Source organism: Eurosta solidaginis, chromosome 1 (genome assembly GCF_040869045.1).
Source record: "Eurosta solidaginis isolate ZX-2024a chromosome 1, ASM4086904v1, whole genome shotgun sequence".
In the NCBI taxonomy this organism is placed as follows: Eukaryota; Metazoa; Arthropoda; class Insecta; order Diptera; family Tephritidae; genus Eurosta; species Eurosta solidaginis.
Genome location: NC_090319.1, coordinates 334,027,443 through 334,053,390, shown reverse-complemented (window position 1 = coordinate 334,053,390; position 25,948 = coordinate 334,027,443). Strand labels below are relative to the sequence as shown.

General features: G+C 37.3%; 1 protein-coding gene across 4 annotated transcripts in view; it reads left to right on the top strand.

The window, feature by feature from the left end:
- The window catches only part of LOC137237882 (cytotoxic granule associated RNA binding protein TIA1), a 648,328-nt gene that overhangs the window by 117,663 nt on the left and 504,717 nt on the right, over positions 1-25,948 (top strand). The gene's annotated exons all lie outside the window — the stretch shown is intronic.

The following is a 25,948-nucleotide window of genomic DNA, read 5'->3' as shown; positions in this document are numbered from 1 at the left end:
TTTAATATGTGCGCTTATTTGTTGTTCCAGCAGATTGGCTATACGCTACAGGTAATGCAAATTTATACTAGACTTATATTTAACAGTTTGCGTGTACATTGAAAAAATCTATAATAAAAAAAAGCTTCAATTTTATTTTAAGTAAATTTACATGCAGGCAGTTGGGGTAGTTCGAAAGTAGCACAAAGTAGTGGCAATTTTCAAATATCTTTTATACTCAGCTTGCTTTGCAAACAGAGTATATTAAATTTGATTGGATGACGGTTGGTTTTACAGGTATGAAGGCATCGAGAGAGATATAGATATAGCCACAAGTAAGGAGGGGACTGTCTTCGGTGAAAGCATATGGTGAAATTTGAAGCTTCCAGCTGTTAAAATGGGGCAGTAATTACGACAAGCTTCTGATATGGACAATTGATTGTGGGGGATATATGCTATATATACGACCGATATCATTTATTTTCCAGACAATAATATATGCAATATACGAAATCATATGGTGAAATTTGAAGCTTCAATCAGATAAATTGGGGATGATATGACAAAAATCTTTTTTTCTTAAAAATCGTTTATATCGGTGGTATATGCTATAATAGTCCGATCCGGCCGGTTCCGACATATGTCTGATCGGACACATAAATATACCTGCTCACCAAATTTTATCAAGATATCTCAAAAATTGAGGGACTAGTTTGCATTCAAACAGACAGACGGACAGACAAACCAACTCAGCTCTTCATCCTGATCATTACGTTATACTTATTTGTGGGTCTATCTATTTGAGATTCGTGACGAAGTTAATATACCAATTCATTTTCATGAAAGGTGTAAAAATTTGATGAAGCCATGCCCGTCGGTCCGTCTGTCCGTCCGTTAACACGATAATTTGAGCAACTATTGAGATATCTTCACCAAAATCTGTATACATGAAATGAGATGATGCAAAAACTAATACCGCTAAGCTAATGAAATTTGGTAGGTGGATTGGTTTTATGACGCAAAACTTAAATTCCAAAAACTTCTGGAATACGGGCGTGGCGCCACCCATATTTAGAAGAAGAAAATTTTTGAAGTTTAACAAGCCGTAAATCAAAAGCCGATAAAGATATTACATTGAAACAGAGTGAAAATAATCAAAATCGGTTAAAAACCACGCCAAATTTTATATAAAAGATTTTTAAAAGGGTCGTGGTTGAATAAAATAAGCCTTTGCAAAAAGTTGAACTGACCGGCCCATGAGGCCCTCACATAGACTGAATGAGTCCATGGTATTACTAGAAGTTTGTTTTAACGACCAAACTGAAAATCCCTATCAAATGAGTATACAGTCCTCTTATTTTAATTATAGTCTAAGATTGTAAGACCTTCATTTACTTCGACATTTTACAGCCCCGCGCTTGAACCCACGCCTTTCCTGCTAGGTCTCTCATGTACATTTCTCGCCTTCTCTTAATTCGGCCAATTTAAATGGAACACCTACGGAGCAAGCTTCAAGGGACGCGCCGTTTCTAGCTAGTTCTTTTGCTTTCCTTAGCGAAAAATAGTCTTTTATCAATTATATTTCACTTACCAAGTTTTATTGTATGAGGAAATTGGGAGAAATTTTGTTTTTTTATTGGGAGGCACCAGGCCCCTATTCCAATCAAGCATTACACAAAATTTTTCTAGAAAAAATTAATCCCTTGTAATAAAATTCGAAAATGTTATTTATATGAAATGAAGTATAGAGTTGAAACTCACACTGAGTATATAATGTTCGGTTACACCCGAACCTAGAACCACTGACTTGTTTATTTAATGTATATAAGGACTAGTACAGAAACTTTTGCAAATTTACATTACTTTAGTTTGTTTAGCAACAAGACAGTTAACTTTAAATAAGAAATTATTGAGTTTAAGTTTCATAGACTTTTTAAAAATATACGAGCTTCGGAAGTCAAGCCTTCAACAACGTAAAAAATGAATACGAACCAAAGGCTACTTAACAAAATATAGTACAGAAATTTACATTAAAGGATGTATTCAAAAATGTGTTTTGCCTTTCGTACGTCGTCATAATGGTCACACTATATTTTGGCCAGACTTAGCCCCAGCGCATTACGCACGTGTCAGCCAAAAGTAGTTCGAAGATAAACTTGCACATAACGTTAGCGAAGACTTGAATTCACACAAAAACCATCACAGAAGTAGCTAAACGTGGGCGAAACCTTTGTACAAAGCTTGAGACAAAAATAAGAGACCCGACCTCCAGAAAAGTTGCATCGTAAGAAGAATCATTGTAAACTTCTAATAGTTGTACACATCACTGAGAATAGCATCCACTTATCGCACTATAGGGGGACCAGCTCTGTAAATAATTAGCGGAACAATCCCCATCGACCTGTTAGCACTGGAAAGATGAAAGTTATGGGATAGACAGAAGCAGACGGATAAAGAGCGCATAAAAGAGTTATGGAAAGAACAGAGGAAAAACGTTTATGTTGCGGTAAAGACAGAGGGAACAGGAACAATGAGGCGGATGGACAACAAAACTTAAAATAGATGTTGCAATATGATGCACCAGAAGTAAGTTTTGGCGAGATTAATTACTATGTAAACCAAATGCTCTACTGGCACGGGTACTTAGAAGAATATTTTCACATGATAAACAAGACTGAAGACGATGCTGAACACATATTCTTTAAACACTCGCGATGGAGCCAGAACCGACTATTGCTTGAGGAAAGAGTCGGCTAAGTCTTTGTCGATAATACTAAAGCAAAAATAATGAGCGGCTCAGAAAAGTGACAAGAAATCAGTGACTTCATGGAAGTTATACTTAGAGCAAAAAAGCGGGACCTGTATGCACGATCAACAACCGTGGAACACCACCCACGGTTCCAAATGCGTGGTTTTAGTCAAGGGACACACGGTTGCCCTGATGTGGCAGCAATTATTGTGCATACGCATTTTCCATCGCAACCCGCAACAGCAAAAAAAAAAATGGGGGGCTCTTAATAAAACCAGGTTGCAGGAAAGAAAAAGTAACGAAAAAAGATATGAAAGGAAGAGAAAGAATGGGAAAGGAATCAAAAGGTAAAGAAAGGAAAGGAAAGTAGGAGAAAAGAAAGGAAACGAAAGGAAAGGAAAGGAAAGGACATAAAAAATTGTAAGAAAAATAAAAGAAAAGCAAAAGAAAGAAAAGTAAGGAAAAGATTGAAGAAAAGTAAAGAAGAGGGGATGAAAGGAAAGAAAATGAAGGAAAGCGAAAGTATAGTGCCGTTTATAGTTGTTGGATTTCAACCATTGCACTTACTCTAGTAGTCTCAATATGCCGAGTTTTATGTACAAATGGAATATATTTTTGTTGAGAAATTTTTTTTTTAATCTAGCCTCTCTTTTAAAAGTTAGTGCCTTTATAATGAAACAACATGTATGAGTAAAAAACAGAACATCACTAAAGCGAAAAGTGATATTTTTCGGTTCGGACGCTGCCAACTATGCAAATATATGTGTGGTATAATACAAAGAGGCATATGTAGCATGTGCTGTTTTTGGCGGCTTTTTGTATGAAGTAACGAATTTATGTAGATTGCGATACGTGTGAATGTGTTGATGTTGACGTTTTAATGTATGTGTGTTATTCAGGGCTTTTTCACTTAACTTGCAGTTAAACAATTTGCGAAACAATAAACTAAAAAAATGAAAAGAACTAACAATTACAACAAACAAATAAATAAAATTTGGTATTTGCTGCTGAGAATTGCAGTTAGGGCTGAGCCACTGTGCTTGGCATACAGACATGGCTACGCCAGTACAATTAGTTCAACGAAATTGTATGTATAATTTTCTTCTGCAGAAGGAGACGCATGTGAAGGCAAGAGGGCTGCAAGCTATTAAACAAATGCTACGTGCTTCCACTATAATTCTGGTTAGAAGGTCAAAATCGGAACAAAAATCTTTAACTTTATAAAAACAATTTGGACCGGGATAGATATTATCTTCTCTCTTCCTTTCCGTATGACGATTTTCGGCCACCATATTGGGGTGATAGCGCGCTACGCCTACCACATCATTGACTGTGTCAACAACTCTAGCCGTCAGTCCCGCGCACTTTCCATGGGCGAGCCCATCGCAAAGCCAGCAAGAGACAAAACGGTCTGATTCGCTTTTTACCTGACAATTTTTGAAAATGCAAGTCATTTTTTATAGAAAGGTGAAAATAGACTAGTATAAGAATATAGAAATGGTAAAGATATGTTTGTAAATTACAAAGAAAAAACAGTTGAAATAGCACTGAGAATGAGAAAGGTTATATATAAAGCAACTCTGAAAGTTTGGGAGCTTAGCGGTATCTAGCAGTTTTAGAGTCACTGTCACCTGACACTTAAAAAGCGACGCAAACAACCGCGAAGACAGTAAATTGCGAGAAAAACAAAAAGTGTGCGCACAAAGACAATTGCAAGGTGAAAAGGTGCCAATCAAAATTGCAACAAAAACACAAATGCACAATGACTCGGCAAACACAAAATGAATAATAAGAAATTGATTAAAAAAGTTTAAAAGTATTTTTCATTATAAACAAGTTTTTAAGCAGGATGAAATTGTTTTAAGCAGCGGAAATTGTGTAGTAAACACTCCGATTGTATTCCCTGCAAAAATTGTTGGATTACGTGTTCCGTTTTCTTCATGTTGGAGTACTCTAACAATACTCCTTTGCAATGCGGACCACTATCAGTCGATCATTGCTCGTTTTTTAGCGACCGTGATCACGACACGATGATGATCGAACAGAGTTGCCAAAGGTAAAATATTGCATACAAATAACTGATAATAAAATTTTACTATGGCAACTCTGATAAAATGCGCACTGGTTTTATGTATACATACAATAGTATAGAGAAATATTAGTTTCTTTATTCACGCAAATGCTAAATAACAAGAATATTCGTAGAAAAAATTATAAAAGTTGTATTGCCCCTCTTCATTTACTTTCATTTTAAATTAAATTCACTCCGATAATTCTTTCCGACACAATTCCTCTTTAGTACTTTGGCATATGACCCTCTGTGGGTGCTCCATGGAGTACAACAGTAAAAGTACTTTGGAAAGTACACTCACGTATGTACTCTATGGAATACTGACAAACAAAGCGAGAGTGGGATCACCTACTCCTCTCCTAGGACATCGCAATGTTAATTGGAGCACATTTTTTGTATGAATACAGATTAATTTTGGAACACTCCTATACTCCCAAAGGAGTATTCCTTACATTATTTATGGATTACTCGCGTTTTTTGAAGGGTTTCTGTCATGAAATACTTCTTAATTTAAGTCCACTGGTTTTCAGCTGCCGTTCAGACTCGGCTGAAAACATCTAGATTCCATCTCGCCAATTTGTGGGCGATACTTAAAAGTAGAACGATGCATATTGAAACAGAGGCTCGGTGTAAAACTCCTCGGAAGGCAAATCGCGTCAAGTGTTTTTAATGAAAATTCACGTTCTTTAAAGATGGTCTTTGGCATAGTTTTAGTTAGCTCTATACTTAACTACTATATACTTACTTTAAAACAGCATACTTGCATAATTTTTTAAAATTTTGGAAAGAGCACAATCAGTTGACGAAAAACGCCTAATATTCAAGTGCCTGCAACTAAATAAGTGAATATTTATGGAGCTTATAGGCTTACGTATGCTACATTCACTCACACAAACATATATGTAGGGATAGTATCTGTATATTTATATAACATTTAGGTACATAGCAAAAGTAAATGGAATTATTATTTTTTTTTTTTTTCAGATCCTTTGTTAATTGTTGAGTTATAAACACTGCTTTTTTATTCGCCTTCTCGTCGGCGATTGCTTTAATTTTATATTTTTTTAGCCTCATTTGTGAGTGCATTTTATTTTTATTTTTGCACATTTTTATTTACTGTTTGATTTATATTCCACATAGTTGAATGCAGTACTTAAATTTTTGGCAACCAGTAGCACAGAAGCAACAACAAAAATAACCTTCACAAAAATGCTAAGCTCTTGTAAGAATATAACATTCTGCCTTATATAATAGTGCGCATTTCATTTAAAGTTCTTATAAATATAAAATTTTTGTAATGCGATTTTTTTCTTTTCATATGCTTTGCATAAAACTGCTTTGAGTAATAAATTATGGCGAAATCCTTTCAGCTTTTGTAAGGATATTTAAATAAACAACTCAAAATAATAATATAAAAAATAATAAAACAAAATAAAAAAAAAAATAAAAAAATATAAATTAAAGTAAAATAAAATAAAATAAAATAAAAGAAAATAAAATAAAATAAAATAAAATAAAATAAATAAAATAAAAATAAATAAAATAATATAAAATATGATAAGATAAAATAAATTAAAATAAAATAAAAACTACAAAAATTAAAAAAAAAATAAAATAAAGAAAATATAAAAATAAAATAAAATAAAATAAATAAAATAAAATAATTGTATTGTAATTTTTCTCTGATATCAATAATAAAATAATTGTATAAAGCAATTTTAGCATGTCTCGCTAATTAAATACAAATAATATTGATATAATAGCGAACAGCGGAAATACTGCTTATAAAAGTAATGTTATAAAAAACCCAATGTTTCCAAGCACTTAGGGCGCGCCTAAAATTATTCCAGATAATTTGGATTAAAAAACATATAGAATTAGTATTTACCTAAATGGTGAGCAAAGGAATAGCAACAAAGAGGCAACACTTAGAGATCAATTTCAGAGCGAGCAGCAGGACTTTCATATGGCTGAGTGGATAAAGGCATCTACCTTTACACTGGTATAAAGTATGAATGTTGGAGGTTTCTAGTTCAATATTTAGCTCCCGAGAAACAAGCTGATGAAGAAGTGAAATTCAGAAACATATACTAGTAACCATCGCCGTTTGTAAACTTTGTAACTTTTCTCTAATATAAATAAAATTTAATAAAAGAAACGAAATAAAATAAAACAAAATAAAAACTAAATAAAACAAGAAAAAAAATAAAAAAAAATATAATAAAGTAAGGAAAAGGAAAGGAAACAAAGGAAAGAAAGAAAAGACAAAAAAGATAATAAACTTTACGTGATATTTCATTATTGTTGTATGTTTTATACTAAGTGACCATCAAATAGTATTCATACGTATGGTACGAGTAGGGTGTCTGAATTTCTTTCAACTAAACATGCATAACATATTAGTATTCTATACGAAAATTTTAGAAGGTTTGCCGAAAAAAAATGTGATTAAAATCTATTTTGAGCTTTCCCAATTATTAAACAAAGCCAGAGTGCACACCCGTAACTTCGAAGCATGAGTCCCCTGCGGACGGTTGGCCGAATGAAAATTTTCTTGAAAAAAAAAAAGCAAAGCCATAAAAAGAAAACGCCGACAGTTCAAGGTAAAGAGTAAAGAGAGAGAGTAAAATAAGATATGAACAATATGGCCGTCCCTTTTCAAGTAGAATGTTAACCGTCTTTTTTGTCTATAAGTGCCACGGTTGCCAGACTATTGAATATTGTGCGGTCAGCAATGAGTCTTATTTCTCTCAGCAAATCGTGCATCGTGATAGTGCGTGTTTATACACTCGCAAAACTACACTTCCGCACAAGATATTTAATGACTGCCTCGGAACTAGTACTTACCTGAGACAGTTGGCAGCCACCCTCTGAACTATGTGTTTTTATATTAATCAATCAATGCCTGCTATTATATCAGACTCACTTACGACTGAAACAGTTCAGGACACGTTCTTATTATATGCAAAAGGGGATATTTGCCAATTCGTAAAACTTCGCAGTGTTAAAAGCGCCAGTTGACAGCACTGAGGGAGGAAAAAATAAAAACCCTTACCGTCTCTTAATGTGATAGATCTGTGCTAGTTCAGAACTAGTACGACACACTGCAGGTTCATTTAGTTTGGGATTTAGTATTTATACAACAAAGTAGACGAAAATTATAGGCAAGCCAATATGCATTTATTCATATTTATCATAGCTACAAACACTGAAAGAAAAAGACTGGTAAAGTCAACGGCAATACGGGTCAATTCAACCGAAATTTCTGTAAATTTTTATCCATCGCAACAAAATGTTGAATCAACTGCGCACAAATCGTTGATTCGTAATTGTCCGTTTTAGTAGTCAAATGAAAACAAAAAATTGTTGCGACAAAAAAAAAAAATGTAATGCGCGATAACCTCCGAAGAGATCTAAGGCCAAGCTTCTCTTTCCAATTTGCGTCTTGCTCCTTTTTAATTTTTCTTACAAATTGGCGGAACCGGACCTACTTGTTTTATGCCGACTCCGAACGGCATCTGAGAGGCAGATGAGTTTTCACTGAGAGCTTTTCATGGCAGAAATACATTCAAAGTGCTTGCCAAACATTGCCGAGGGCGACTCCGATTAGAAAAATTTTCTTCTAATTGAAAAACCTTATTTCTAAAATTTTCATGTTGCTTTTCCCGGGGTGTGAACCCAGGGCGTTCGGTGTGGTAGGCGGAGCACGCTACCATCATACCACGGTGGCAGTTACTAATCGAACTTCACACACAGGGAGCACGTCAAATATGCTGGCACACATTAAACATTATACACTTTATTATTATTTTTTTTTATTAAACACACTTTCACCAAATTTTATATTTTATAATTTATGTAATTTATAGCTTTGAACTTCGCTTTGCAAATAGAAATGAAAATAGTAGTCAGAGAACTGTTTCTCAATTCTTTCAGTTGCAGCTCTGCTCATTCTCAATTTCTTCTATCGCATGTAGTTGCCACACTTCATTGTTTCGAACAAAACTTTTATTTTATTTTTTTTTATTTTTTTTTATTTTAAATGTTTGACATAACATTTTAAATAGAGAACTTGTAAGTTATAGAAAAGTAGAGAATCATATCGCAGGAAGGTAATTCACTACTGAAGCAACTTTACATGTAATTCGGCAAGTTTAATTTTCGTAACACTTTAAGTTGAAACGATTCCAAAACAACTCAAACTTTTATGTTGTCGGAAATATCAACATTAAAAAAGGATGTTTTTTATTATCTTATTAGATTCTCTCGCGTGAGTGAAAATTCGTAAAAACTTGAAGAAATGTTACTAAAAAATCCTGTTCGTTCAAAGAAACATTTTGCAACAAGGGGCGCAATTTTGCATTTCGCTTGGAGGAGAAGTTGCAAAATTGTACCCGATAAATAGGTGTCCCGGTATCTCAAAATTTTTTGCACAGTAAATTGAAAAAATGGTTTTTTCGTTTTGTATTGATAACTGAAAAACTAGTTTTTTGTTGTTTTCCAATTTTGTGTGGTTTTTCGATTTGGTGGTTTTCTTATTTTGTTGTTTTTTTTTTTAAAGTGGCACCATCGTCATAAGTAAAAAGTAGGGAGCGCAGTGAGTGTAAAATTCTCTTTGAAATTTGCTCATGTATTGACTGTTAATCGCTGTTGAAATGACCAGTGAAATCAGTTGTGTTAACAAAAAAATCAGTTAGATTGATTAGGAATCTGTCAAGTTTACAGAATTTTGTTAACATAAGAGCGACAATTTCTGTTCTGTTGAAATTACTAAACTAGTTTGTTAGCTTGACAAAGAACTCGGTCGAATTAACCGTAATTCGAACAATTTCACCGAATCTACGTTAAGTCAAGAACAACAGAACAGATTTGTTGATTTTACTAGCACCATTTCTTTCAGTGAATACACCAAAATACCACCATTTAGGAGTATTAATTTACAAAATGCCTCAATGTGAATTTGTGCTGCGGAAACAAGAACAATAAAATACTTAAGAATTACTTATCTGTATTTATGTAATCACATACATTAGGGTGTATCGAGTTGTTCGGCGGATAAACAGTTTTACTCGCGTTTGAGCGCTTAACTTATGAGCATTTAAAAAAGGAAGCACATAATGATTTCCTGATATTAAAATACAAAAGGTGATTTTGATCTCGAATTTACATGAATTGTAAATTTTTAAAGCTAAATTTTTCATATAATATTTGTCTTCTATAGACGGCTTTATTTATTTTTGAGAAAATTTTGTTTATATTTGAGTATAAAATCATGGGTTAACTAAATATTTTGTAAATCAATAGCCTTAAGTTTTGGAAGATCGTAATCAAGAACAATAGCGGATGCGTTGGGGTGGAACTTTATTAAAAAAATATTTTTATGTAACTCTTTAAGCTTAGATAAATAAAAAATCACTAGCCATTTCTGTGATATATATAAATGAATTCTTTTATCAATTGTTTATACTACGTTCACAGTTCACCACGAATGAATGCTTATTCAGTTCTGTAGTGAAAAGGTGTGTTAAGTTGTGAGTAGTAAATTAGCTGCTCTCTTTTATAGTCGCCACACATTGACCGCGTTTAAATGGTTGATGAAATTAACTAAACGTATATTATAGCGAAAACAATGATGTGAATTCAGTATAAAGTATCATGGAAACGAATATTGTGTTAGCGTGCTCACCTATTATACGGAAGCTGCGGGCTTCAAGTCTGCAAAAAAAATTTCTCTTTAAAAACAAGCCCTTGAAAATGGATTGATAAACTTTTCGAATGAAATTCTGCCATAAAAATCTTCCCAGTTAAAGTGATTAACGTTGCAATTTTTTTTCGTAGTCGGCTTAAAACTTAAAGCTCACTAAAAATATATTTCAGGCTCAGTCCAAGCCCCTTCAGAGCGTGAAAGTGCTAACCGAACATTATTATTAGATAATAAAGATGTTTTTTTGTCTTTCAAATTTGGAAAACGTAACTTTTTAAACTTTTTTGTGATATGCTCTATTGTGTGTACCGATAAATACCTATCTGAAACAGTTATTGTTTTACTATATTTCAATGTATGTAATTACTCAGATCCCAATCAATTTGCAAAAGCTTTGGATTTTCTTAATCCTGTTTGAATATAATTTTATTACTCACCGTAGTACCCATGCCCTACCGACTTTCTACGATCTTAGTTTTAGATGCAGTGTTGTTTTAGTAACAATATTTAAGCAATAACATTATCTATTCATATGGATATTTATATGCAAATAGATTAAGCACGTATATATGAAAGAGCGCCTTCAGGGGTAGTGATGGAGCTCCTTGCTATCGTAATCCCTGTAAGTTAAATAAAATCCTCCGTCTAGTCCGACAGAATTAACCCTACCTTAAGCTTTTCTCAGACTTTGAGAGAGCATAAGCAGTTAAAAATGGAATTCATTATTTGCATTACGTAAATTGAGAAAGAATGAATAAGAGTTATGTTGACGACTTACCCAGTTCCATGACTATTTACATAAATCTGAAAATAAAAAAAAGAAGATTAACTCTTCAAATATTGAAAAGTTATAAAGAAGGCTTTTATTTTATAGGATATAAAGACTGAGCCCATTAAGGTATAAATTAAGGTATATTAGAATAACGATTTGGATATATTTGCTAAGGGCTGGCGTGTGTGGCGTTCGGCAATTTTATTACAAGGCTTGGCACCTCGTCAAAACAAATTTCCGGCTAATGTCATGTTCGTCCTCGTCCCGCTAAAATCTTGGCTGGCCTTGATATACCTTCGAAGTCGGTCATCATTAAGTTGGTAGTGAAGGTTCAGTTGAGATCTTTCCGATTAACGCTGATCTGAGTCTGAACTCAGTCTTCATAAGGAGCTGCTCAGCTTTCAAGTGGCCTCCGCGTTTTTGCATAGATAACTACGGGATCATTCAAACTAATATACATTCGGATAAATACAGCACACATTTCTCTAAATCCCCGGAACTCAGGAGGAGAATTTCCGGCTAAGTCATGTTCGTCCTCGTCCCGCTAAAATCTTGACTGCCCTTGAGATACATTCGAAGTCTGTCATCATTAAGCTGGTAGTGAAGGTTCGGTTGAGATCTTTCCGATTAACGCTGATCTGAGTCTGAATTCATTCTTCATAAGGGACTGCGTCAACTTTTAAGTGGCCTTTTCGCTTTTGCATAGATAACCACGGGATCATTCAAACCACTTGTCGTGGACTAGCAGCCTTTGCTTAAGAATTTAATACTTTTCATATCTGTTTTACTGCATTCCTATGCAACTCTGTATTTTATTTCAATTTAATTGACGGCCACCGTGGTGTGATGGTAGCGTGCTCCGCCTATCACACCGTATGCCTGGGTTCAACTCCTGGGCAAAGCAACATCAAAATTTTAGAAATAAGATTTTTCAATTAGAAGAAAATTTCTCTAAGCAGGGTCGCCCCTCGGCAGTGTCTGGCAAGCGCTCCGATTGTATTTCTGCCATGAAAAGCTATCAGTGAAAACTCATCTGCCTTGCAGATGCCGTTCGGAGTCGGCATAAAACATGTAGGTCCCGTCCGGCCAATTTGTAGGGAAAAATCAAGAGGAGCACGACGCAAATTGGAAGAGAAGCTCGGCCTTAGATCTCTTCGGAGGCTATCGCGCCTTACATTTTTTTTTTTTTTTAATTTCAACGGCTTCCTTTGGCTTCACTCTTTCATGAACGAATACCGAGGAAGCACGAATAAGTAAGTGAATTAATTTCAATAATACCATTTTGTGTACTATAAAATATGATTTTATAGATATTAAAACTCCAAAATCAAAGTTTGTAATCGTAAATTGCTGCCAATTTAATAAACGAGTTTTTAGTATATTCGTGCAATTTATTATTTGCCGGCGTAATAACATCACTATATATTCGGATAAAATATCGGAAACTTTTCTAAATACTCAGACTTAGGAGGGGTCGAAAATAAGGTAACCAAATTACTGGAATAGAGTGATGACCTCATTGAGTTTTTTAAAGGATGTTATACACGTGGAAAAAAGCGCTTTGCCTCCATAATTTAGGTATTGTGCATCGACTCCGCGCTGAAGGTAAAGTACTTTGGAAAAAAATAATTAGAAATAATACGGCTAAGAATGGAAGCAGCTCACAGCCACGAAAGTGACCGACGAAGAAATCGACAAACGAAAACCCTTTTGTCAAGCTAACTATTTTATCCAAAGACGTTTCCCAAAAGCACGACAGGAGTCACAAGCAAGGGAGGTCACAAGCGCCACGAAGATGGAAGAGAAATATGACGCGATAGTTCGGAAGATGGGAGAGTAGCAGGTAGCCAAACCTGAATATGCCAATAAGAAAAAAATTCTCAAAGCCAGGCCGGATGCAATCGTAAGAGTGAAAAGTTGCGATGAACTAAAAGCATAAGTGGCTGACGACAAAACTTTTAAAAGAACGACAAGAGGAGAGTTTTACTTCAACTTAAAAGGTCTCAAGCGGGAAAAACAAGCATGTACCAAGCTTCGCAAAGCTTCTTTTTTAATTTTTCAACCTATATTTCCAGTATGAATTATTTGACATTTCTACCCCCATCAGACATGACCTCCCCTACCAAAACACTGGACCCGCCACTGCGAGTATGTTTATGAAAATTATGTATATATATACATATGTATGTTTGAATATTTATGCATGTATGTACATACATATGTATATATTTTCTCATTACTGTTAAATTGCACTTTAGCGTAATTGAATGTCGATGTATGGATAGCTTGCAGCTATAACCGGCTGGCTGATGGCTGTTAGCCACTTGCATTGCAATGTAGCACGTTTAGACGCAAACCAAGGTTACAATTGTATTAGAGATTGGTTTTGTAGTTGCAGTTGTTTTTGTGATCATCATTGCCGTTTGCGTTTTCCATTTACTGTACGTCAAGCTTTGTTATAATTTCTCTATTTGCACAAATGGCTTTCACATCGATTGGCTGCGATTATTGAATTAACTTTAGCCGTATTTGTTGAATAAAATCCGTTTACAGTGATGAAGATGTAGATGGTGCCAAAGTGTCTTTGGCTGGAATTGTGCGCAAAAAAGTATGTAAAGTACTTGGTAGGTTAAATTTTGACCATTCGAAAAATCGTAAACCTTTCGCATACTCTAACACAGTGATAGCCTTACTTGTATTTCTTAACACACGAGGCCAATTAAGCAGTTCTGCTTGTCAGGGAACAACCATCCGTATTCGAATATAGAATTGTCCATTACACTTACAACATCACGAGTAGAGTACTTCACGTTTCAGTGCCGGAAATTCGTTGCTATTCATGCCTTGGAATTCTCTAAGTATTTTTGTTTAATTCTCGCAACATCATGTCCGAGTTTTCATCAAAGCTTCTCCTTGTCATTTGAACTCAACCGACGTCATTAGTTTTTGTTCTACACTTCGATACCTTTTCGAGCTACTCCAATATTCATTCCGTTTGTGGTAATCCACACTTACATGTGCTTAAAGTAATTAATCCCTTTAGCCATATTTTCATATTCTTGGAGTGTGCTTATATTTGAAATTTAATTAAATAATTAATCGATGTTTCATTTTTCAAATGTGATTACTGTTTGAGTTTAAGTTAGAAATTGTGAGTAATTAAGTTTAGATATATTTAAAATGCACAAATATCTACATATCGTTGCGAATTTCAAGAAATTATAGATAATTATACGACTTCTGTTATGGTTTGAATCACTGAATTGATGAACACATAAATTCAAATATTGTGTATATAAACTGCTCCTTATTAACAGTATTACTGTAGAAGTAGATCTTCACAATCAAATATATTCTCGTACTTCATTATAGTGCTAAAATCAAACAAATTCATTATTTCTCAGCTTGTGCTGCTTTTCTTCTCTCAGTTGTGCCGTTCCATTATTTCTCCCAGGTTCTTCCGCTTCTTCCATATGCGGGTGCCGATAAAAATACTCTCTTTGCGGGAGCATCATTTTCATTAGCATAACATAGCCCAGCCAGCGTAACCGCTGGGTTTTAATTCTGCGTAAAGCTCTTATAGCACATTATTAAAATTTCTTCGATAATCGCTGTCGGAAACGCGTAGAGGTCCGTAAATCTTTCGTAGAACGTTTCCCTCGCACACTCCAAGCTCGAGTGTCTAGAACGTTGCTGTCTAAGTCGTCACAAAACGCTAGTAGTTGCACGGTTTTATAGAATATTTTTCCATAGATTTTACGATTAAGCTCTGCAGGTTATATTATTTTTTCAGCATAACAACTTCCCTCTCCAATGAGTGATAAGTGACTCACAAGAGCGTATTGAAATAAGTGCATCAGTCATATGTGACTCATTTCTTTATACAATTTACAGACGCTTTCTTTTTATGAACGTGTCGTTATATATTTGTAAATTCTATGTAAGCGTATATTAAAAGACCTAAACTTTAGGAAAACGAAAGAAAATTTCGAATTTTTTTCTGATACCTTTTTATCATTTTCTTCAATTTTTGGATATACCTCTAACTTAAATTAAACAAAAAAGCACATTAATACAAGCTTTTGACATTTATAAATCAACTTACCGTTATTGTGATTCGAAAACTTAAATTATTTCTTATGGCTCTATATGTTCACATGTGACTCATTGAACGTGGTAAACAAAATTGATTTTGCTACGTTCAGGAGTCACATTTGACTCACAAAATAAAATAGCCAAAATAAAGTAAATATATGTCAAATTATTTATAAAAATAATATTTTATAATATACTAGAAGACCCGGCAGATGTTGTCCTGCCCTAAATTTGGCCTATCTGCATGCATTTTAATAAGCTTTTTCGTCTGACTCTGCCCTCCCCCCTTTTCACTTTTTCCTAATCCTTTTATTCACTTCTCCCTCCGTCTTTTTCGCTTCATCTATTTCCATCTGCGTCTCATTCTATCTCTTTCTCAATCTCCTTATCTCTTTTCTCTTCTCTCAATTCCTTCTCATTCTTCTGCATCCCTTATTGCCTGTCCCAGAGGGTGGTATGTATTTTATTCCAGTCCCACTCCGAGTCTCAGCCCCAGTCCTAGTCCTAATCCCAGTCCCAGTCCGTCTCTGGATAATATATTACTCTGTACTAAAGCACTCATCAACAGCTTTCATTTGATATCCATATTGTATAGACACTGTCTAGGCATTCACTGGCCCACGTTTTGGCCTATATCTCGAGACCCTAGTCACCCAGGGATTTGAAAATTACCCTCTACACAACTAAAGGCTCCTGAATTAAACAAAATTTCATAGTACCTCTAAATCGCGGGCCCCTCAGAAACCCCCCACCCTATCGGCGGACCTGGTGATGTGCTGTACTTGATATCATTCGCTATAATATTTTTTATTGTTTAATTAAACACCAAGCAATTACATGGAAGTATATCCGCACCACCTAAAAATATGATTGCCACTGCGTATACGTAACATTTTATTATTACATATAAACAAATAAAAAATTTGTAATAAAATAATATTGCGATTATAAATTAAGATACGACCTATCTTATCTCTTAAGTTAGATCAATCTACAAACGGGGTGCAAAACAAACTCAAAATCGATTCAGTAGTTTAGGAATCTATCGTGGCCAAAAATGTTGTGTTGTGACACGTTTCTTTATATATTAAGATATTCGTATTATTCAATTAAGAAATACAAAAAACAATGGGCGTGGGGCATTCTCAAAGTGCTTTGTATGGGGGCAGGGAAGTTGATAAAATTTAAGAAATCTTACGATGGAGGGTAAGCCAGAGCAGTCCTTTCCAGTTCTGGCTGAGATGATGGTGTTGTTTAACGTTATTGTACAAAGCCGTATAAGCTTTGGGGAAAGCCCAAATAGCCCAGACATAGCGTCATGAAAGAAACTCCATTATCGGCTCTCGAAGGCGGTTAAAAAACGATGAACAGGTGATGTTTGTCCATTCTTTTTTCACGAGTTTTTTCAGCTTTTGGCGCACAGTAAAAATATGGTCAATGGTAGATTTATAAGGTCCGAAGCTGACCTGATAAAGTCCAACCTGCCGATTAAGGGCGGGCCTAAATATTTCGTGAATACGCCTGACCGGAGCTTTTACGCGATACAAAGAAGGCTGATAGCTATCGCCATTTGCAGGATTTTCCTTCTGTTAGACTCCGCAAAGAACACTTAGACTGTAATCGTCAGGACTGTCTAAGTCCGATCATGTTTTGCACATAAGGCGATGCATGTATCTTTCTAACTCCTTACTGATCTATTTGAAAAGCTCCGCACGAAACGCATCAGCGCCCAGGGACTGTTTGTTTTTTAATCTGGTTATTGCTATTCTGACTTTGTCGTAATCGTTAGATGAGACCTTTATTCCATCATCGTCGATATCGAAATCGGGTTCATCGCTCGTTTGGCGGTACATCGATGTCTCCAATTAGGAGGGAAAAGAAGTGTTTGCTCCATGATGTATGTACACTTCCCACATCGTTTACAAATTCGCCGTTTTCGTCCTTACACGAGTTTTTTCCGTACAGGAAATATCCCGTCTTTCGCCGAATTTGGCAGGCGTTATTCTTGGTGGCGTGCAGCTCAAACTTATCACACTCACGAATTTCTACCTGTGCTTTTTTCTTCCTGTAAAAGCACATTGCTTCCTTTTTTAACGCGCTGTTTTGTGTTTGCTTTTTGCGTAGCCCTGTAAGCAGCGTCTTTTCTCCAATTTTTTCCTCGGCATCGGCACGAAATGATTTAGATATATGCTTCCACTTCTCCTGCATTTTGACGTGTTGCCTTGTACTGTCAGAAACCCAGTTCACATTGCGTGGCAGTCTGTTGCGATTACAGCCTTTCGACGTCTAGCTTTTCTTGTGTTCTTTGTTCCCTGCAGTTAGCCGCGTAGAAGCGGACGTGTATTTTGTCTGCATTGGGATATATATAGTGATTCCAGTCAGTGTAAAGTCTTCGGATCGTGCGCACATCTAAAACTCTGGAGGCATGCCGTCCATCCATCACAACGTGTTCGATCTAATTAAGTTTTTTTTTTTTTTTTATCGCAGGACAGCCACGCAGCTTGATGTATATTTTTATGCATGAACCATGACCGTATGTAGAGTACCAGTGAAGGCGGTCAGCTTCAGTCCATAAGCAGAAACTTAATTATGTAGGCTGAACTTTCCGACTGACACCATTTGCGCCCACCCTGGCGTTAAAGTCGCCAAGCAAAATTTGTGTCTCATTGTGGGGGCATCGCTTGTATGTGCATTCTTAGCGTTAATAGAAAAAATTGTTCACCTCGTCATCTTTCTCGTCTGTAGGTGCATGGGTGCAAATAAATGGTATATTTAAAAAAATTGCTTTGATTCGGATAGCGGTGAAGTGTTCATCCACAAGCGTCAACGTCAGCATTTGGCTATAAAGTTTCTCTCCCACTACGTATCCGACGCCAAAACTGCTCTTATTTGCACAGTCACTCCAGTAAATGTCTTTGAATTTCTTTCTTATTTGCTTTGTCTACCGTATTTCTTTGATGGAGTTGATTTCAGATTTTGCCTGTACGAGGGCTTCAACCAGCCAGGTATCTGCACCAATCCCATTAAAGGAATAAACATTATAGGTACAGGCCCTCACATCATAGTACTTTAAATATTTTCAGGGGTCATCATTAGTCTTCTTATCCGAGGCCTTGTATTCGTTTGCATTGGAGTGTGGGTTTATGTGGCAGGTCCCAAGCTCAGCGCACAGCACGCTCAGCGGTGATGAAAGCATAACTTGCACGTTTATATATCGAGCCACTTGTTCCACGACAGACGCCTGCTTGCAGCAGCACCTTGTTGTTTTCAGACACTATTAGCTAGCCATTTAACCGATTATGATGAAGTGGCCTAGCTATTTTGTCGCCTTCTCACATCACCAAACGGATGTTTTATAGCTTCCCAGAGGATACTTGCTCGCAAGCGACCGGATATAGTGAGCTGCTTGAACTGCATGCAAGAGAATCAGCCTTCCGATTTTCTGGTGAATGGCGATCAGAACCTTTCCGCACTTACGTGAATTTCTACACACGGCTTCCCGCTCCGAGTTGCAACTAGGCCCGGTTTTTCAGAAGCGAATTTAAGCTGCCGTTAATTCGAGTTTAATTTGACTTTGTCTCTTGGACCTCACGCTAAAGAACGGAGCCTGCTAACGCTGAATATAAACATTTTAAATTCATATCAGATCTTTACTCAGGAGGAACTACCAAAAAAAGAAGAACATTAACACAAAAGTCAGTAGCTCCGTCCGAAATAAAAAGAAAAAAAAAATACGACGACTAAAAGTATAATGTACAAAATAGTTTGCAGCTGAATTGGCTATATAAGTTAACAAAAATAAATGCAAAAAAAAAAAAAATAAATTACTTATTTTCAAAAGCAACGAATAAAAAAAAGAAAAGAAAAAATCATTGATGGCGTTAGTGAGACTTGAGCAAATATTTTTGTTGACTTTTGTTTGCTGTCATTTAGTCCTTGACTCAGAGGCGAATCGCTAGATTACAAACACTAACCGACATACATACATTCATATAAGACATATCATTGTAAAAACATGCACACCCTCTGCAATGTAAAAAAGCCACTCAGCAAGCGTTAGTTGTACAAGTGTACCTATGCGTTAAGCAATGCAATAATATATATATATATATGTGTGTGTGTGTGTGCGCAAGTATGCATGTGTAAGTGAGAACTTTACGCTTTGTGTTAGTATAAGTTTGCGCACATATTTGTACTAACCAAATATTGATAAGTACGTGATGAATAAGAAAGTTAGGCAAACGGACAGGCGGCATACAATAGAAGAAGGCAAGCGGTAAAGAGAGTACAGGGTGTAAAAGTTAAATGCCGGAAAAAAGTGTATAAGTACATAAATATATATCTATATGTGTGTACTTTATCAAGTGCTCATATACATAAGTGTGTTTGTAAAAGCTTCAATTTTCTTTAGTCTGATGTTGAATGAATTAACTAGACTTGGGAAAAGTAGTTCAAAAGCAGCTGTGAACAAGTTGTTTAGCACGCTTTGATACAATTTAAATAGTTGACAAGCGTTGACATAAAAACTGTGTATATTTGTATGTGTTGGCGCAAAAAAAGTACATTAAGAAAAAAGGAAGCAAAAACGAAAATATAATGTCAATTCTTTGCATTTAAATACGCAGGGGACTGTGTATATTGTAATAATTAGATGTATGTATGTATGTATGTATATATGTATGGATGTATGTATGCATGCATGTATGTATATTGCAAAAAACAGAATCTTCAAACAATATCAAGACACTGTATGCTGTATGCGCAAATATATCTATATTGTAAACGTTGGGCAGCGCACTGCCCTCGAATTACCCAATGAAACCAGTCTAATCCTGCTCATGTCTCCACACCACGTGCAACAGCCGCTAAGCATAACGTCACAGGGGGGAAAGGCGCTTAAGTCGCCTCGGCTTAGTGTGTGAATTACCCTGCGCTTTCTTTCAGCATGCGCCAATCTCGTCAAAACCCGTAAGACCTATTTGTGCACTGCAGTCCAAGGTTATATGTATCTGCATATTACTTTACTTACTTACTTAATTGGCGCTTAATCGTCTAAATGGTTATGGCCGTTCAACAAAGAGCGCCAGTCGCTCCTTCGCTCCGCCAACCGGCGCCAGTTGTTCACACCAATGGAGTTTAAATCTTTCTTCACCTGGTTCTTCCAACGGAGTGGGGGCCGCCCTCTACCTCTGCTTCTAAAGGGGCGTTCCGATAGAAATACTTTCTTGGCCGGGACATCATTTTTCATTCGCATAACATGTCCTAGCCAGCACAGTTGCTGCGTTTTAATTACCTGGACTATGTGGATGTCTGCGTATAGCTCGTATAGTTTATCATCAGTAGATCTTCTTCGGTACTCGCTATCACCAACGCGTAGAGATCCATTAATCTTTAGAAGAACTTTTGTCTCGAACACTCTCAGAACCGCTTCATCTGCTGTTGTCATGGTCCATGTTTCTGCCTCATATAGCAGGACGGGTACGATAAGTAACTTGTAGAGTATGATTTTCATTCGCCGAGAGAGGACTTTCGTTTTCAATTGAATACCTAGTCCAAAGTAGCATTTATTGGCAAGATTGATTCTTCGTTGGATTTCAGTGCTAATGTTTTTGCTAGTGTTGATGCTGGTTCCCAAATACACGAATACTTTTACTATTTCGAAATTATGGCTGCAAATAGTAGCGTGGTTGCCAAGGCGCATATGTGCTGACTCTTTTCTCGATGACAGCAGGTACTTCGGTTTGTCCTCATTCACCATCAAACCCATCTTTACCGCTTCTTTTTCAAGTTTGGAGTAAGCGGAACTAACAGCGCGGATGTTTAGGCTGATGTTGTCAATTTCATCAGCATATGCCAATATTTGCACGCTTTTATATAAAATATTGTAACTAATTTACTGCAAATCCTCTTATTCGCAACCTTCTACTAACGTTCGTATCGCTAAACTGTTGAATAAATAACTCCAATATTTAATAATGCAAAATGGCCTTTATTGAAGTACTTCACAATAACACTGATACTTCGCAACCAATAGCTTGCTTAAATGAAACTGATTATCGCGCCTCTACTGTTGCTGCTTTTATACTGTGTGATTTTCTCGTTGTATCTTCTAGGCGCTTCCAGAATTTACATACTTTAGGCAACTCCTTTTCGTACTGTCGAATGCGGCTTTAAAATTGACGAAGAGGTGATGTGTGTCGATTCCCTTTTCACGGGTTTTTTCCAAAATTTGGCGCATTGTCAAAATCTGGTCGATGGTAGATTTACCAGGTCTGATGCCGCACTGATAAGGTCTAATCAGCCGGTTCACGGTGGGCTTCAATTTTTCGCACAATACATTTGAAGGGCCCTTATATGCGATATTATGAAGGCTGATTCCATGATAGTTGGTGCATTTTGCAGTATCCCACTTCTTGTGGACTGGGCAAAGAACACTTAGATTCCAATCGTCGGGCATGCACTCGGCCGCCCATATTTTGCGAGGAAGCTGCTGCATACGCCTTGCCAGGTCCTCATCGCCGTACTTGAATAGATCCGCAGGTAATTCATCAGCGCCCACGGCCTTGTGGCTGGTTAATGCTATTCTAACTTCGTCATAATCGGGCGGGGAACATATATTCCATCATCATCGATTGCGGGATCGGGATCGTCATCTCTGCACGGTGAATAGCTGCCTCCATTTAGGAGAGCAGAGAAGTGTTCCCTCCATAATCTAAGCACCCTCTAGACAACAGTTACAAGGTCGCCGTTTTCGTTCCTACAGAAGTTTGCCTCCGTCTTTAAACCTTCCATCTGTCTCCGTATTTTTTGGTATAATTTTCGGGCGTTATTCCTGGTGGCTAGCAGTTCAAGCTTCTCGCATTCACGCCTTTCTGCTTCTACTTTTCTCTTCCAGAAAAGGCGTCTCGCTACCCATTTCAACTGACGATAGCGTTCACACACTCCCCTTGTTGCGCTCGCCTTTAACGTAGCCCTGTAGGCAGCGTCTTTTGTTTTGCTTGCAACGCGGCATTCTTCATCGTACCAGTTGTCTTGTATTCCTTCAGGCTGATTTGTGCTCTCAGAGGGCAGGTGTGAGAGGCGAGTTGGGAAATCATTGGCAGCTTTTCGAAGTCTAGCTTACCTTGTGTTTTTTCTTCCTTGGTTTTAGCGGCGCTGAGGTGGGTGCGTATTTTGGCGGCAACGAAATAATGGTCCGAGTCGATGTTAGGTCCTCGGATCGTACACACATCTAAAACACTGGAGGCATTCCGTCCATCTATTACAACGTGATCGATCTGATTGCGAGTATTTCGATCAAGAGACAGCCATATAGCTTGATGTATCTTTTTATGCATGAACCTTGTGTTGGATATGACCATGTTTCGAGTACCGGCAAAGTCAATCAGCCTCAATCCGTTAGGAGAAGTTTCATTGCGTTGGCTGAAATTTCCAGATGTAGGACCAAAAACACCTTTGCCCATCCTGGCGTTAAAGTCGCCAAGGACGACTTTTATATCATGACGGGGACAACGCTCGTATGTTTGTTCTAATTGTTCATAAAAAGTGTCTTTCACCTCATCGTCTTTCTCCTCTGTCGACGCATGGGCGTAGGTGAATGATATATTAAAAAAATTTACATTTATTCGGCTCGTCCACAGGCGTGAACGCCAGAACTTGGCGACAAAATCTCTCTCAAACCACGACTCCGACGCCGACACTGCGCTTATTCGTATGGTCACGCCAATAGATGTCACAATTTTTGATCTTCTTTCTTCCTTGCTTCGTCCAGTGCATTTCTTGGATGGGGTGATGTAAGATTTTGCTTTGACGAGGACATCAACCAGCCGAGCATTTGCACCAATCCCATTCAGGGAGCGGACCTTCCAGGTGCATGCCCTCAATTAATTGTCCTTCAAACGTTTGCCATGTTTGTGATCAATAGAGAATGTATTTATCCGAGGCTTGTTTGTATATTTCATTGGAGTATGGTTTTACGTGCGTACTAGCGGAGCTAAATTCCTTGTGGAAGGAATCTAATATTTCGCCGAGAAAACCAGTGCAACGAAACATAACGTGTTCTGCATTTACCAATTTGCTGGGATGGTTAATGTAGAAGCGAACTTCCTTTATCCTGCGCTTACCATTCCTGCATACCATTCTATTGCATTCTGAACTAAGGTGAATTTCCATGAAGACGGCCACCGTGGTGTGGGGGGTAACATGCTACGGATACCGTACCAAAGATCCTGGGTTCGATTTCCTGGCAAAGTAATATCAAAAAGTTAGAAACAAGTTTTTTCAATTCGGAAAAAGTCTTTCTAAGCGGGGTTGCCCCGCGGCCATGATTTGGCAAACACTCCTAGGGTATTTCTGCCATGAAAATATTCTCAGTGAAAACTCATCTGCAAGATGTCATTTGGAGTCGGCGTAAAGTATGTAGGTCCCGTCCCCGGATTTGTGGTCGACGTAATTTGGAAGAGAAGCTCGTCCTAAAATTTCTTCCGAAGTAATCGCGCCTTGCATTTATTATATTAACATGAAGTTCCAGCGCCCTTGCCTCGATTCTGCTCGCCGCTTTTGCCACCCAATCATTGTTCATGACTTGCGCTTGCCTTGGCACCTTCAGATGACCGCATGATTCCAATGTCGTTCAGATGGGTGATTTCACTTGACAGCAGATCATCTGGTATTTCGTGAAATAAGACAGGGATTGCGTCGTCATAAAGCAGTAATTCGCTAAGCTACCAGAATATTCTTTTTGTGAGTTATTTTATATCCGTTCCACACTGGTGCTGCGTATAATATAATCTAGCTGGTTGCGTTGAACAATAGCTATCGAGTAGCTTCTCCGCCGATGTTCGGCTTCATTTGGATAAAAGCTCTATTAGTTTTAGAAAATATCTCTTCCACTGCACTGAAGTGCTTCTTAAAAGTTAGTTTTGAGTCAATGTTTACTCCTATTTATTTCAAGTACGTTTACTTGATGATCTCCCAATGCTAGCACTAACTCATCCACAGTCCGCTTCGTGCTTCGTTGCTCAAAATTTCTAGATGTATGTAGAGCTTGCGTAATAAGGAACCCCTATTCTTACCTTCCCCTTCTGCACCGCACTGATGCGTCCACTGCCACCATTCGAAGGTCCCCACATAAATTATATGGACATATTCCCACCAAATCGATCCACCGACTCAATAATCATATCTACGGGCATCCTCCAATAAAAGGGCTCGTTAGCTGCGACTCACCGGCTATCGATTTGACCAAACATAAATCACTTGGAAACCCCTGTTAACCATGGTTTGACATTACCGCCTATCCGCAATTCCAGCAACAGACGGAAGCTTGTCTCTTTTCTCATCAATTAACGATTATTATGCCTCGGTATGTGTTTGTGTGCATCTGACCGAAATACCAACAACAACGTAGCGTGTATTTATTTAGAAATGAGATATGTGTCTGAACTCGGGAATGGCTGAATGCCAGTCTTCAACGAAACTCACCTCACGTGGCTTCAATAACAACAACAACTGCAACTAAAACAACAAGCAATAAAAAGCGGCTGGGTGAACTTTATATATCCGTGTGCCTCCGTTAATGATCAATTCTCAGCGACAGCAACACCTCAAAACTAAATTGACATCAATATATAATAAGAGAGTACCACTGAGGCCAGATACTTGAAAGTAATCCGTTATCTGAATATGAGGGTATTCCGAAATGTTTGCTATTAATAAGCGGGCTAAATAACTTAAAAAAATTAAAGAAGCACTATTCAAAACCTATGCTCATGTCCTAGCAGCCATACATGGCCCACTCTGGGGAGCCGAAACAGGTACGATGATACGAAAAGTACGTATAACCAAATTCGGAATACGCTTATATAAACAGCTCGGCGCAACGACCAGCCTATCTTTAGAAAAGCCGTGGAAAATAGGAGAGGTTGATGCGTCAGCAGGCTATATTAAATAGCAGATCAGACAGTGGGCAGAACTGCAACTCTTTTTCATGTGCCTCGGCTATGGCTACGGAACGCTAACTGCAAGGGTCTAAACAGGAGTGGCGCCTTTGAAAGTTGCGGTCAAAGCGTCGATAAGTCCTACTACAGCTATTGGAGCAATTTGTACTTGGCCATAAAGCCGACTGTGTTATCATCAGCGAATCCTATACAGCAAAATAATAGGCATATGGAGCATACGGACACCGCCGCAATATTGATGGCGGATGCTAACGCTAATATTATGAGCCGCGTTCCCGGACAAGTCTGCGTGCATGCAACTACAACTTATACCACAAGAGTCAGCTGATGCTTATCTCCGAATGACCTTTTCCAAGGGATTAGGGATAAGCTTAATCTTATTAAAGAGGGACATATATGATGGCCTGATTGAATCCAAGTCGCCCCTGCCATTAGTTGCGCTTCGGAATTGCAGGATAGTCGACGTATAACCAGATGGTTAAAAAGGCAAGGCATTGTCTTTGTCACGTGTGCAATGCCTCTCGACGCCTCTATCAATCAAAGCCAAATTAGATGCTGGAAAGCGCTTTTCAAGAAAGGGACTCTCCTGAAGGCAACAATTTAAAATTATAGTGGAAAA